The sequence below is a fragment of the Gorilla gorilla genome, chromosome 9 (assembly GCF_029281585.2).
Source record: "Gorilla gorilla gorilla isolate KB3781 chromosome 9, NHGRI_mGorGor1-v2.1_pri, whole genome shotgun sequence".
Lineage (NCBI taxonomy): Eukaryota > Metazoa > Chordata > Mammalia > Primates > Hominidae > Gorilla > Gorilla gorilla.
The window spans coordinates 77284011-77296395 of NC_073233.2; the positions used below are offsets into that span (position 1 = coordinate 77284011).

At 47.6% G+C, this 12385-nt stretch overlaps 1 long non-coding RNA gene across 3 annotated transcripts in view; it reads left to right on the top strand.

The window, feature by feature from the left end:
- The window catches only part of LOC129525345 (uncharacterized), a 71496-nt gene that overhangs the window by 32671 nt on the left and 26440 nt on the right, over positions 1 to 12385 (top strand). For 2 of the 3 annotated variants that reach the window (XR_010129149.1, XR_008669579.2), the window contains exon 2: positions 10364 to 10532. This is a non-coding gene — a long non-coding RNA (uncharacterized lncRNA). Of the gene's footprint in view, positions 1 to 6217; positions 6307 to 10363; positions 10533 to 12385 lie in introns of those variants that run through there. The other variant, XR_010129150.1, reaches the window with a different exon arrangement.

The following is a 12385-nucleotide window of genomic DNA, read 5'->3' on the forward strand; positions in this document are numbered from 1 at the left end:
CTCTTTTCTCTTAAAATTTTCTGGCAAATTTTGTGTAGATTGAAATGATTTCTTTCTTAAGTGTTTTGTAAAATGCACCAGTGAGGCCTGGAGTTTTCTTTGTGGTAAAGTTTTTAACTTCTTAAAAAATATGGACTATTCAGGTTATCTATTTCTTCGTGAGTGAGCTTTATTAGTTTTTGTCTTTCGGGGAATTTGTCCATTACATCTAAATTGTCAAATTTCTTGGCATACAATTATTCATCATATTCCTTTTAATATGTGTGCAATCGGTAGTAATGCTACCTCTTTCATTTCTCATATTGGTAATTTGTCTTCTTTCTTTTTTTTCTGATGAGTAGGGTTTGATGTTTGTAAGTCAGATTGATCTTTTCAAATTACCAGTTTTGGGTTTCATTGATTCTATTTTTTTTCATTTTATTGATTTCCGCTGTAATCTTTATTATTTCCTTTTTTTTCTGTTTCTCTTTGGTTAGATTTGTCCTTTTTTCTCTAGTTTCTTCAGGTAAAAGCTGGGATATTTTAGTGCTATAAATTACTTAGAGTACTGGTTTAACCACATCCCACAGACTTTGTAGGTTGTGTTTTCATTTTCAAATATTTCAAAATGTTTTCCAATTTCCATTTTCTAATTATCTTTTTGATTTCTTTAAACTGTGCTTTACAGAGAAGTGTTATTTAGTTTCCAAATATTTGGGGATTTTACAGATATCATTCTATTATTTGGTGTCTAATTTTATTCTGTTTTGGCCAGAAAACATACATTGAATGATTTGAATCCTTTTAAATTTATTGAGATTTTTCACGCCCTTTTAAATTTATTGAGATGAGATTATGATATATTTTTGAAAAATGTTCTGTGTGTTTGAAGATAATTTATATTTTGCTGTCATGAGTGAAGTGTTCTAAACATGCCAGTTGAGTCACATTGATTGCTAGATTGCTAGTGTTATTGAAGTCTTCCACATTCTTCTTCTTCTTTTTTTTTGGAGACAGAGTCTCACTTTGTCACCCAGACTAGTGTGCAGTGGTGTGTGATCTTGGCTCACTGTAACCTCTACCTTCTGGGTTCATGCAATTCTCCTGCCTCAGCCTCCGGAGGAGCTGGGACTACAGGCATGCACCACCATACCTGGCTAATTTTTGTATTTTTAGTGGAAATGACGTTTCGCTATGTTGGCCAGGCTAGTCTAGAACTCCTGACCTCAGGTGATCTGCCTGCTTCGGCCTCCCAAAGTGCTAGCATTACAGGTGTGAGCCACCATGCCCAGCCGTATGTTCTTATTGACTTCTGTATATTTGCCCTGTCAATTATAGAGCTGTTGAAACCTATTACTATAACGGGATTTGTCTATTTCTTTTGTAGTTCTATTCATTTTGCCTCATGTATTTTGAAGGTCTTATTTGGCATATAAACATCTAAAATTGTTATGTTCACTTGAGAATTGAAACCTTTTGTCATTATGAAATGACTATTCCTGGCAATATTCTTTCCTCTAAAATCTACTTTGCTATTAGTGTAGCAAAGTAGCAAATATGAACATAGCAAAGTACATTAGCATGGTAATTAGTGTGGTACATCTTTTTTTATCCTTTTGCTTTAAAATTATTACTTTTTTTATATTTAAAGTGGGCTTCTTGTAGGCAGCATGTAATTGGGTCTTGCTTGTTTTATCCAAACTACCAATCTTTGTTTCTTAATTGAGGTGTTTAGACCTTTACATTTAATGTGATTGTTGATATAACTGCATTTAATTCTGCCATCATGATTTTTGTTTTGTATTTGTATTACTTGTTCTGTGTTTCATTTTCCCTCCTTTCTACCTTCTTTGTGATTGAGTATTATTCATTCCTTCATTTTATCTTATTTGTTGGTTTATTAGCTGTAATTCTTTGCTGTATTATATTAGTGGTTGCTAAAGGGTTTATAGTATACATCTTTAACTTATCACAGTCTATCTTTGAATAATATTATCCTTCAGTGATATTATACTACCTAACATCTAGTAAAAGAAATTTATTGCAGTATACTTTCATTCCATGTCTCACCTTTGTACTATTGTTTTCATACCATTTAGGTGTCCAATTGTGTTTGTGTCTCTGTATGTGTGTGCACAGCAGTGAGAGGCAGCTATTATAGTTCCCATTTAGTTGTTGAGAAAAGTTTGGCTTTCCCACTTGTAAAAATCCTTTGCAGCTCAAATGTCCCCTCCTCCAGGCAGCCTTCCCCAGCCTCTGCCAATGACTTGAAATATTTCCCCATGTACAGGCATCCTTTGCCTGGGCCACACTCTTCTTGCAGAAGCAGGGCATGTCTTTTCTGTCTGCCCCGTCAGATGGTCACCTACTTGAGGGCAGAGCTCAAAACCACAGGACTCTCCCTTGAGTCTTTCACAGCCCCTTGTCCACAGCTGGTGCTCCATATGCACTTACTGAATTGGCCTGAATGCCACGAGCCAGATTCAGCCCTGGCAGCAACCTTGTGGCTTCTCAAGGTGTGATGCTATGAAAAAAGCATGAGCTTTGAGATTGGAAAGACATGACTTAAAATTCTGAGCCCACCACTAATTGGCTGTGTGTGACTTGGGTGAGAAAGCATCACCTGAGCCTTTGTCTGTCCATTTGTATAATGAGGATCCTGTCAGGCTGGCTATAAAGACAGCTACAATGTACTAAAGCACTAGAACTTTGGCAGGCCTGTGTGGGCACTGAGGAAACACCAGCTTCTCTGATTCTCTGCCCCACACCTCCTTTCTGTTTGGCCCCCTCTCTTGCCCTGGGCCAAAGCATAAAGTCTCACATCGTGAAGTCTTTCTGGTCCCTTTGTCCATTTGCCAGTCCAATCTGCAGCCAGATGTCTATCCCCATGAGAGTCTGTCCTGCCAGAGCATTTAATAAATTTGTCATGGGACAGCTATGAGGCCACAGAGCAAGCCTTCCCGGGACACCTGATATGGGCTGGATAAACCCACCAGGCCTCTGGGATTAGTGTAGGTGGGAACCCCAATTGGTGGTTGCTTAACTATTCACCCTATGATTCAGGAAGCTGAGATGGGGTGGGGAAGGTGATTGGCTACGGTGGGAGAGGCCCCAAGTTCCCCCATACTCTGGGGTGACCATGGGATTCAATTGTGGTTCTTTGTGTCCAGGGAACAGAAACCAACTCCAGCTGACCTAGGCAAAGGGGGCATTTGTTGGATGAATATGGGGTAGATTAGTGAATCTAAGGAAAACTACACCCCCAAGCTGGAGAGGATGAGAGACAGCTCCAGGCGTATTGGGAAGAGAAGCTGGACAGGAGAAAAGGCAACCGGTGCTCACCAGCCCCTGCTAAATTCCTCGCCAACCCTGGTCTAATGCTCAAGGTCTTTGTACTGCAGCCATTGAACCTAAGACCTGGGCCCAGTCCTGGTGCCACCTTCAGTGGCTGTGTGACTTTAGGCAGGTCCGTTCCCCTCTCCAAGCTCAGTGTCCTCAGCTTGGGTTGTGAGAGTCTAATGCCATAGAGGATATGCTTGGTACAGTGGAAAGTTCTATGCCCTAGAGAGAGGCTGTCACTGCTTGGTGTGTGTATTAACTTCCTGTGGCTACGGTCACAAATTAGCACAAATGAAGTAGCTTCTAACAATGCAAATTTATTCCCATACATTCTGGAGGTCAAATGTCTGAAATCAGTCAGCCTGGGCTAAAATCAAGGAGTCAGCAGGGCTGGTTTTTCTGGAGGCTCAGGAGGGAAATCCACTGGGGGCCCTTTCCAGCTTCTAGAGGCCACTTGTGTTCCTTGGATTGTGGCCCCTTCCTTCATGTTCAAAACAACAGCATAGCTTCACCACACACCACAATCATTTCACCCATCGGCTTCTGTTGTAACAGCACTTTGCTTCTGTCTGTCCTCCTGCCTCCTCTCTAAGGACCCTGAGATTCAATTTAGAGCCCACTTGGATAATCCAGCTCGGGATCATTTCCTTACTCACATCCGCACAGCCCTGTCTGCATATGCACAGCCCTGTTTGCGTATGCATGACCCTGTTTGCATATGCGTGAATCTGTTTGCATATGCACGACCCTGATTGCATGTGCACAGTTCCGGGCATCAGTGTGTGGACACTTTTGGGAGGCTGGCAGTCAGTGCCCCACAGCGTGGCCTGTGCCCAGGGACGGCTTGATGTGGGGCAAAGAGCCTCGGTGGACACACCTGGGTTGACATTTTGACCCCCCATTCAATGCCAGTGGGGCACCCCTGGATGAGTCATTTGATCTCTCTAGAGCTCTTCATCCAGGAGATGGACATGATAGTTCCTGCTCCTCAGGGCTGCGGAAACTGAATGAGACCATACAGCTGTTTGTAAATGTGTCTTTCAGTGGCAGAGACTTCCTTTTCATCAGAATCTGGTGAGGAATCTCCTAACACACAGAGGTGATGGAAGCACAGCTGCTGGGACTGGTGGACTCCCCACCTTCCCCACACAGTGCCACCCCCTTCCTGCCTGCAAGGACCCAGGGCTAGGAATGCAGTCGGAGAACCTGTGTGATAGAATGCAGGCTTGGGGTTCACAAGCAGGGGACGGGGACAGCTCCTCACTCTTCCACCTTGCTCTGTCCCACCCCATGGAGGGAGTGACACGGGAGCTACGCAGAGAAGAGAGCAAAGTGTGTCAGTGTCATGACTTGCCAAAGCTGATTGGAAGATGTGGCAGATTGTGTTTCTTTTCCCAACAATGACTGTCTCCTCCCTTAAGAGAATGCGACGCCATGTGGCTTGGCAGTGCCGCCTGCAGAAAGCGCCTCCATTCCTGCCCCTGTGCTGCTGGGCAGTACCACCTGCTTGCTTTGGCCAATGGAAGATGAGAGGACAACATTGACCCTTGGTCTGAGTGCAAGCGCTAAGTGCCATTGAGGTTGACATGAGAAGAGCATGTGCTGCCAGGAACTGTGCCTTCAGCACGAGCCCTGGAACGCAAGCTGTGGTTAGACTTGTGGCTCCCATGCAAAGTGCAGGGTACATAAACCTTCACTGCTATACACCTCTGAGAGGTGCGGTGGTTTATACCACAGCAAAACTGCCAGGCAATGTAGCTTCCGAATGCTGAGTCGTGCTGGGCTAATGATGGCCCTGTCTACTCGTACCTGGAATCCAGCCCTGGCCAAGCCCACTGAGGGGTGTCTAGATGTGGGCACATGAACTTAGCTATATGTTACGTTATCTAGCCTGGGGCAGAGAGGGAAGGCAAGATATCAAACCCCATGCCTAGGACTTTAAAAAAAAAAATCAGTTTTTACAGAGGAAAAATTTACGTTCAATACATTGTACATCTTTTAAGAGTGAAGCTCAATGATCTTTCTTTGTGAGACAGGGTCTCACTCTGTCACCCAGGCTGGAGTCCAGGCGTGCGATCTCAGCTCACTGCAGCCTTGACCTCCCAGGCTCAAGTGATCCTCCCACCTCAGCCTTCCAAGTAGCTGGGACCACAGGCATGTGCCACCACACCCAGCTAATTTTTGTAATTTTTGTAGAGATGGAGTTTGACAGTGTTGCCCAGGCTGGTCTCAACCTCTGGGCTCAAACAATCCTCCTGCCTTGGCCTCCCAAAGTGCTGGGATTACATGTGTGAGCCACTGTGCCCGGCCACAATGACTTATTTTTATTTATTTATTTATTATTTTATTTTTATTTTGAGATGGAGTCTTGCTTTGTTGCCCAGGCTAGAGTGCAATGGTGTGATCTTGGCTCACTGCAACCTCCGCCTCCCAGGTTCAAGCAATTCTCCTGCCTCAGCCTCCTGAGTAGCTGGGATTATAGGCACCTGCCACCACACCCAGCTAATTTTTTGTATTTTTAGTAAAGACGGGGTTTCTCTATGTTGGTCAGGCTGGTCTTGAACTCCTAACCTCAGGTGATCCACCTGCCTCGGCCTCCCAACACACTGATTTTTTAAAATCTACTTTGCAGATGTATAATTTATATACAATAAAATTCACTAATTTAAGCCTGCAATTCAGTGAGTTGACAAATGTACACAGTTGGGTCACTGCCACTTTTACCAAGAGATAAAACACTTTCAGAAAGTTTCTGCACGCCTCTTTGCAATCAGTCAGCCACTCCCCACTTCAGGTAACAACAGAGCTGCTTCCTGTAGCTACTGTGTGAATTTACGTGTCACAGAATGCTGTACAAACAGAGTTCTATGCAGCCCGGGCTCTTTGTCCACCTGCCTCAGCACGACCCCAGTGACTGCATGAGGCTGTACGTATCTGCAGCCTGCCCCTTTTCATGGTGTTTATCCACTCACACAGTGATGAGCAGTGGTAAGCAGTGGGCTTATTTCCACTTCCTGCTGCTATAAATATTTGTGTATGACTCTTTTCGTGGGCAGATGCTATTTCTCTTGGGAAATCACCTAGGAGTGGGTTGTATGGTAAAAGTATATTTAACTTTGTAAGAAACTGCCAAATTACTGCAGAATGGCTGTACACCTTTCCATGGCCACCGTCAGTGCATGACAACTCAGATGTTCTCCATCCTTGCCAGTGCTGGGGGTGGCCCATCTCATCTGATGTGCTTTAGTGGGCATGGAGTGGCATCTCACTGTGGTTTAATCTGTATTTCCATGATTACCAATGCTGATGAGCACCTTTTCATGAGTTTATTAGCCAGTTAGGTATTTCCTTCTGTGGAGCATACATTCACACCCATTGTCCATATATTTACTGAGTTATTTGTGATTGTGTTATGAGAGTCCTTTAGACATCCTTTTTTTTTTTTTTTGAGACTGTCACTTTTACCAAGAGATAAAACACTTTCAGAAAGTTTCTGCATGCCTCTTTTGCAATCAGTCAGCCACTCCCCACTACAGGTAACACCAGAGCTGCTTCCTGTAGCTACTGTGTGAATTTATGTGTCACAGAATGCTGTACAAACAGAGTTCTATGCAGCCTGGGCTCTTCTTTGTCCTCCTGGCTCAGCACGACCCCAGTGACTGCATGAGGCTGTGCGTAGTGTGCTCAGTGGCACGATCTCAGCTCACTGCAACCTCTGCCTCCCGGGTTCAAGCGATTCTCCTGCCTCAGCCTCCTGAGTAGCTGGGACTACAGGCGCCCACCACCATGCCCATCTAATTTTTGTATTTTTAGTAGAGACAGCGTTTTACCATATTGACCAGGCTGGTCTCGAACTTCTGACCCTGCGATCTGCCCGCCTTGGCCTCCCAAAGTGCTGGGATTACAGGTGTGAGCCACCGCGCCCAGCCTTTTTTTTTTTTTTGAGACAGAGTCTTACTCTGTCGCCCAGGCTGGAGTGCAATGGCGCGATCTCGGCTCACTGCAACCTCTACCTCCCGGGTTCAAGTGATTCTCCTGCCTCAGCCTCCTGATGAGTAGCTGGAACTACAGGCACCCGCCACCCTGCTGGGCTAATTTGTTTTGTATTTTTAGTAGAGACAGGGTTTTGCCATGTTGGCCAGGCTGGTCTCAAACTCCTGATCTCAGGTGAGCCACCCTCCTCGATCTCCCAAAGTGCTGGGATTACAGGTGTGAGCCACCACGCCCAGCGGAGAGTCCTTTAAATATTCTGAATGCAAACTTTTGTTGGAGCTGTGCGTTGTAAATATTCTCTCACAGTCTGTGATTTTGCCATGTTTTTTGAAGTGCAGAGGGTTTTAATTTTGATGAAGTCAATGGATCAATTTTTTAAATTTTGTGGTGAATACTCTCTGTGTCCTTGTGATTTCCTTATTGGCCCATGAATTATCTTGGGGTGTTTTTCTTGACTGCTTTCTTCTCTACTGTGGGTCACATTTTCCCATCTGTGTTTTTTCTTTTAATACCTAGGAATGTTTTTGTTGTGCACCCACCTTGTGGGTGATGTGTGGTGGAACCTCTATTCTTTTTCCCCCTCTGAGGAGCATTGGGATTTTTCTGCTCACCCTGAACTTGCATGTACTTGGCTTTATACTTTGCCGCGTGGGTTTGTGGGAGCCCAGGGTGCTCCCCAAGCTTCTCTGACGTGGTTGGACTCCACCACCCACCCTCTTCCCCCACACATCTCATCAGGGCTTGACGTAGGTTGTGATGGGGTGAGTCTGAAGCGGGTCTTGCTCCTGAGTGTCTTTCATCCCAGCTGGATGCCCAGGTGCTGGAGACCTCTGCACACTGGGTGGCTGCAGCCCCCTTGACCCCACGCTTTACTGGAACCCCAGCATCTTCTTCCCTCCCTAACTCTGCAGCAGCCATGCTGGGCACCCCTCCTGCAGCCTCATCCTCCCCAGGACTCAGCCGAGGACTCCTGGCTGGGGGACCCCTGATGGTACCTCTGCCCCTGCCTCCCACAGCATAGCCTCTCTGATGCCCTGCCCCATAGCTCCCAGAAGCTTCTGGACTGTGAACTCTGGTCTCTGCCTCTTGAGCTCAGTGGGACCACTCTGCTCTGTGAGGCCTCCTGCCTGCTGAGCCATGGGGGAAGATGGTCTCCAGGGGTGGCGTGGCTGGCTCCTGAGCGCCCTGCCTCTCAGCATCAAGTCATGCACTGCTTGCTGTTCACTGCCTGCCCAGAGTTGCCTCAAACACGCTGTCCAGTCCAATCATGTGTGTTTGCAGTGGGATGGCCCGTCCAGCACTGGTTACCCCAACATGGCTGAAAGTGGAAGAGACTCAGAGTGTTTTAATCAATTTACTGAACTCTACCTAGAAATACAAGCCAAAGGTGGACACCCCTATAAAATAAGCCATTCCCCATGGGGTGCAAGGATGAAGTGTAGGGCCATGGGCCAGCGTGTGACTCCACAGGGCATTAGGGAAGAGGATGACGTATTAGTCTGCTCTCATGCTGCTAATAAAGGCAGACCTGAGACCGGGTAATTTATAAAGGAAAGAGGTTTACTGGACTCACAGTTCCACATGGCTGGGGAGGTCTCACAATCATGGCAGAAGGTGAAGGAAGAGCAAAGGCACATTTTACATGGTGGCCGAAAAGAGAGCGTCTGCAGGGGAACTCCCCTTTAAAAAACCATCAGATCTCATGTGACTTACTCACTATCACGAGAACAGCATGGGAAAAAACCCATGAATCAGTGACCTCCCACTGGGTCCCTCCCACGACATGTGGGGATTATTACAATTCAAGGTGAGATCTGGGTGGGGACACAGAGCCAAACCATATCAGATGGGCTCCTCCAAACTGGGGGCATGTTGAACACAGTGCCTGGTACATGGGAGGAGATGATGACAGTGTCCCCTCTGTGGAAAGATGGGTCCTGCTGTTTAGCTAAGCTCCCTAGAGCCTCTGCCTCCTGCCCAGAGCCTACATCTCTCATGGCTTCAAAGGAAACTTCTGGAAGCAGAGATGGCCCAGCATCCTAGAAGGGCTTCCCCTGCAGGTCAGAAAGTCACCCTGAAAGCTCTCAGTTCAGGGCAGCCATCTTTGGGCTCTTCCCAGCATTGGCTGTGAGGGGACTCCAATGACAGCCTCCCCTCCATATGTAGGACACACCTGTGCATACATAACTCTTTCCTGTTTAACATGCTGTGGGCACAGAGACAATGCTCCATGAGGAAACCATGACCCAACCTTTACCCCATCCTCGGATAAGGAAATGGAGGCCCAGAGAAGGAGCCACCTGAAGCCACGCCACGAGCCAGGATGAGACCCCGGCAGCAAGTACTCTGTTTCTAGCACACCCCAGCTGGTCTTTTCGTTGCGTGCACAGATTTTTTTTTGAGGCACAAATGCAGTGAAATTTCATCTATGCATTTGCTCATTCATTTGTCTTAGGACTGAGATGGCAGAGGGCTCCCAGACTTCCCTCTGCCTCCCCCTGCAGGGGTCCAGCTTTACCCTCGGTCTCTTCTTCTTCCTCCCACATCCTGGAGGAAGTTTCTATCCTTGCCCCTTGGCGTTTTGGGCCTTTTGGGATGCAGATTTGGGATGGAGAAGCGCGTTGGAGAAGGAGGGCAGGAAGCAGGCTAGTGAGGGCCATGCCTGTTGCTGGAGTACATTGGTATAGGCCCTGTGTGCCCATTATGGGGTTTGAGAGGTGCAAGGTAATAGCTGGAGACATTCTGAAATTAGTTTTGAGGTTCTGGAGGGGACACACCGCTGGCTGGTAAACTCGATCACATTCCCAACTCTTTTAGGCCCAGTACCTCCCATTACAGAGGACAGAAGAGCCAAGCGCTGCTGTTTGCAGCTTCTTCAACCACTGGGGGTGGCCATGTAACCCATTCTGTCCATTTCCCACAAGTCTTTTGGGAACTTCTGGGAAAGGTTTTTTGTTTGTTTGTTTTGTTTTGTTTTTGTTTTTTCTTTCCTGATTAAAAAAGAAGATACACATACCTGAAACTGTCCTTCCTCTTCCTTCCTACCTTGAAGGTGGAGGCAATGCCCAGAGCTGTGGCAGCCACCTTGCAGCCGTGAAGCGCCAGCAGGAATGACAGTCAAGAGAACCACGGAGATGCCAGCCCCTGGACCCACAGCAGCGGCACCTGCTTCCAGACTCAGAGTGTGAGAAAAAAATAAACTCCTATTTGTTTATGGCAAGGTTAGTTGGGGTATCTGTTGTTTGTTATTGAAAGCATTCCTAGCTGATGCATAGACTCTGTGTTTGTGTGTGTGTTTAACCATAGCACTGAGACTGGACCGCAAGGGGCATGGCTCCAACAGGGTTATGTGTCTTTTTTTTTTTTTTTTTTTGAGACAGAGTCTTGCTCTGTTGCCCAGGCTGGAGTGCAGTGGCACGATCTTGGCTCACTGAAAGCTCTGCCTCCCGGGTTCACGGCATTCTCCTGCCTCAGCCTCCCAAGTAGCTGGGACTACAGGCACCCGCCACCACGCCCGGCTAATTTTTTGGTTTTTATTAGAGACGGGGTTTCACCGTGTTAGCCAGGATGGTCTCGATCTCCTAACCTCATGATCCACCCGTCTCAGCCTCCCAAAGTGCTGGGATTACAGGCGTGAGCCACTACGCCTGGCCAAAATCTTGGTTATGTGTCTTTTGACAAATATGTGTTGAGCACCTGCTGGTGACAGGCATGGGGTCGGCGGAGGTTATAAGGCAGATGGACACTTGCCTCCAGAAGTGGGGGGTGGAGCAGACAGGGAATGTATGCCCTTGAGGGATGTGAGGCCACGACAGGGGAGTGGAAGGGAGTGGTGCCTGCATCTGATCTGTTCTGGAGGCTCTGGGGAAATGACACTGGGGCTTAGGCATTGTTATAGATTGAATTATGTCTCCCTAAATTCATTTGTTGGAGTTCTAACCCGAACACCTCGGAATGTGACCTTATATGCAGATAGGGTCTTTACAGAGGTAGTTAAGTCAAAGTGAAGTTGTTTGGGTGGGCTCTAATCCAATCTGATGGGTGGCCTTGTAATGAGGGGAAATGTGGTCACAGAGAGAGGCACGGGGATAAGCCAAAGAGAGAGGCCTTGGGGGAACTGACCCTGCCCATACCTTGATCTTGAACTTCCAGCCTCTGAGACCGTGAAATGATAAACATCTGTTGTTGAGGCCATCCAGCCTGCAGTGCTTTGTTACAGTAGCCTGAGCAAAGGAATACCCACCTGGAAGATGGGCAGAAATTCACAAGAAGGGAGGGGAGGTGTTTGGGGGATCAGCAGGTGCAAAGGCAGCAAGAGAGTCCTGTGTCCTGGAGAAACAAGGGGCAGGCCGTGCACGATGGGGCAAGGCCAGACACAGGCAAAGGCCAGTCCTGCAGGCCTGGGGGTCCCCGCCCAGGCAGTAGGTTCTTTCCTGGGGATGGTGGCAGGGACACAGAAGGGAACAGAGAGGACAGCCTGCTCCAATATTCCCAGGCATTGCTGTTCATATGATGGGGTCAGAGGCTAAGTCCAGGCAAAGTGAGCCAGGAAAGAGACAGAAAAGAGCCAGAGTGGGCGTGAAAGACCTGCTGCTTTCACAAGACAGGGGCTGGGTCCCAGGCCCCCAGCCTCACGCCATTGTCTGCAAAACAGCCAGGGCCGTGTGCTTCTGTCTGAAGGGCTGAGCCTTGAGGTGGCCTGAGCCGGAGGCCCCTCAGCTCCCTGGGGACCAGAAAGTCTGCTGACAGCCCCTCTGAGGAAGCAGTTGCGCATTCTGGGCTAAGCTGCCAGTGCACAAGGAGGGAACCACATACCAGCCAGCCCCATCTGACACGGCGCATTTGCACTGAACCAGAGGGAATACTTCCTTCCTAAAGGTGGAATGAATCCTAACCAGCCAAAGAATTGTAATCATCCATCGCCGTACCCACGGCGCACTCTTCGATCTTCCATTTTGCCACTTATCATTGTTGGGTTGATTTGCAAACTTGGAGGTGGCATGCAATTCTGCTGTATGGAATCGACTGCTAGCTGGTCAGCTCTGAGGGACCCATTTGTTACCTGGTCATGGGA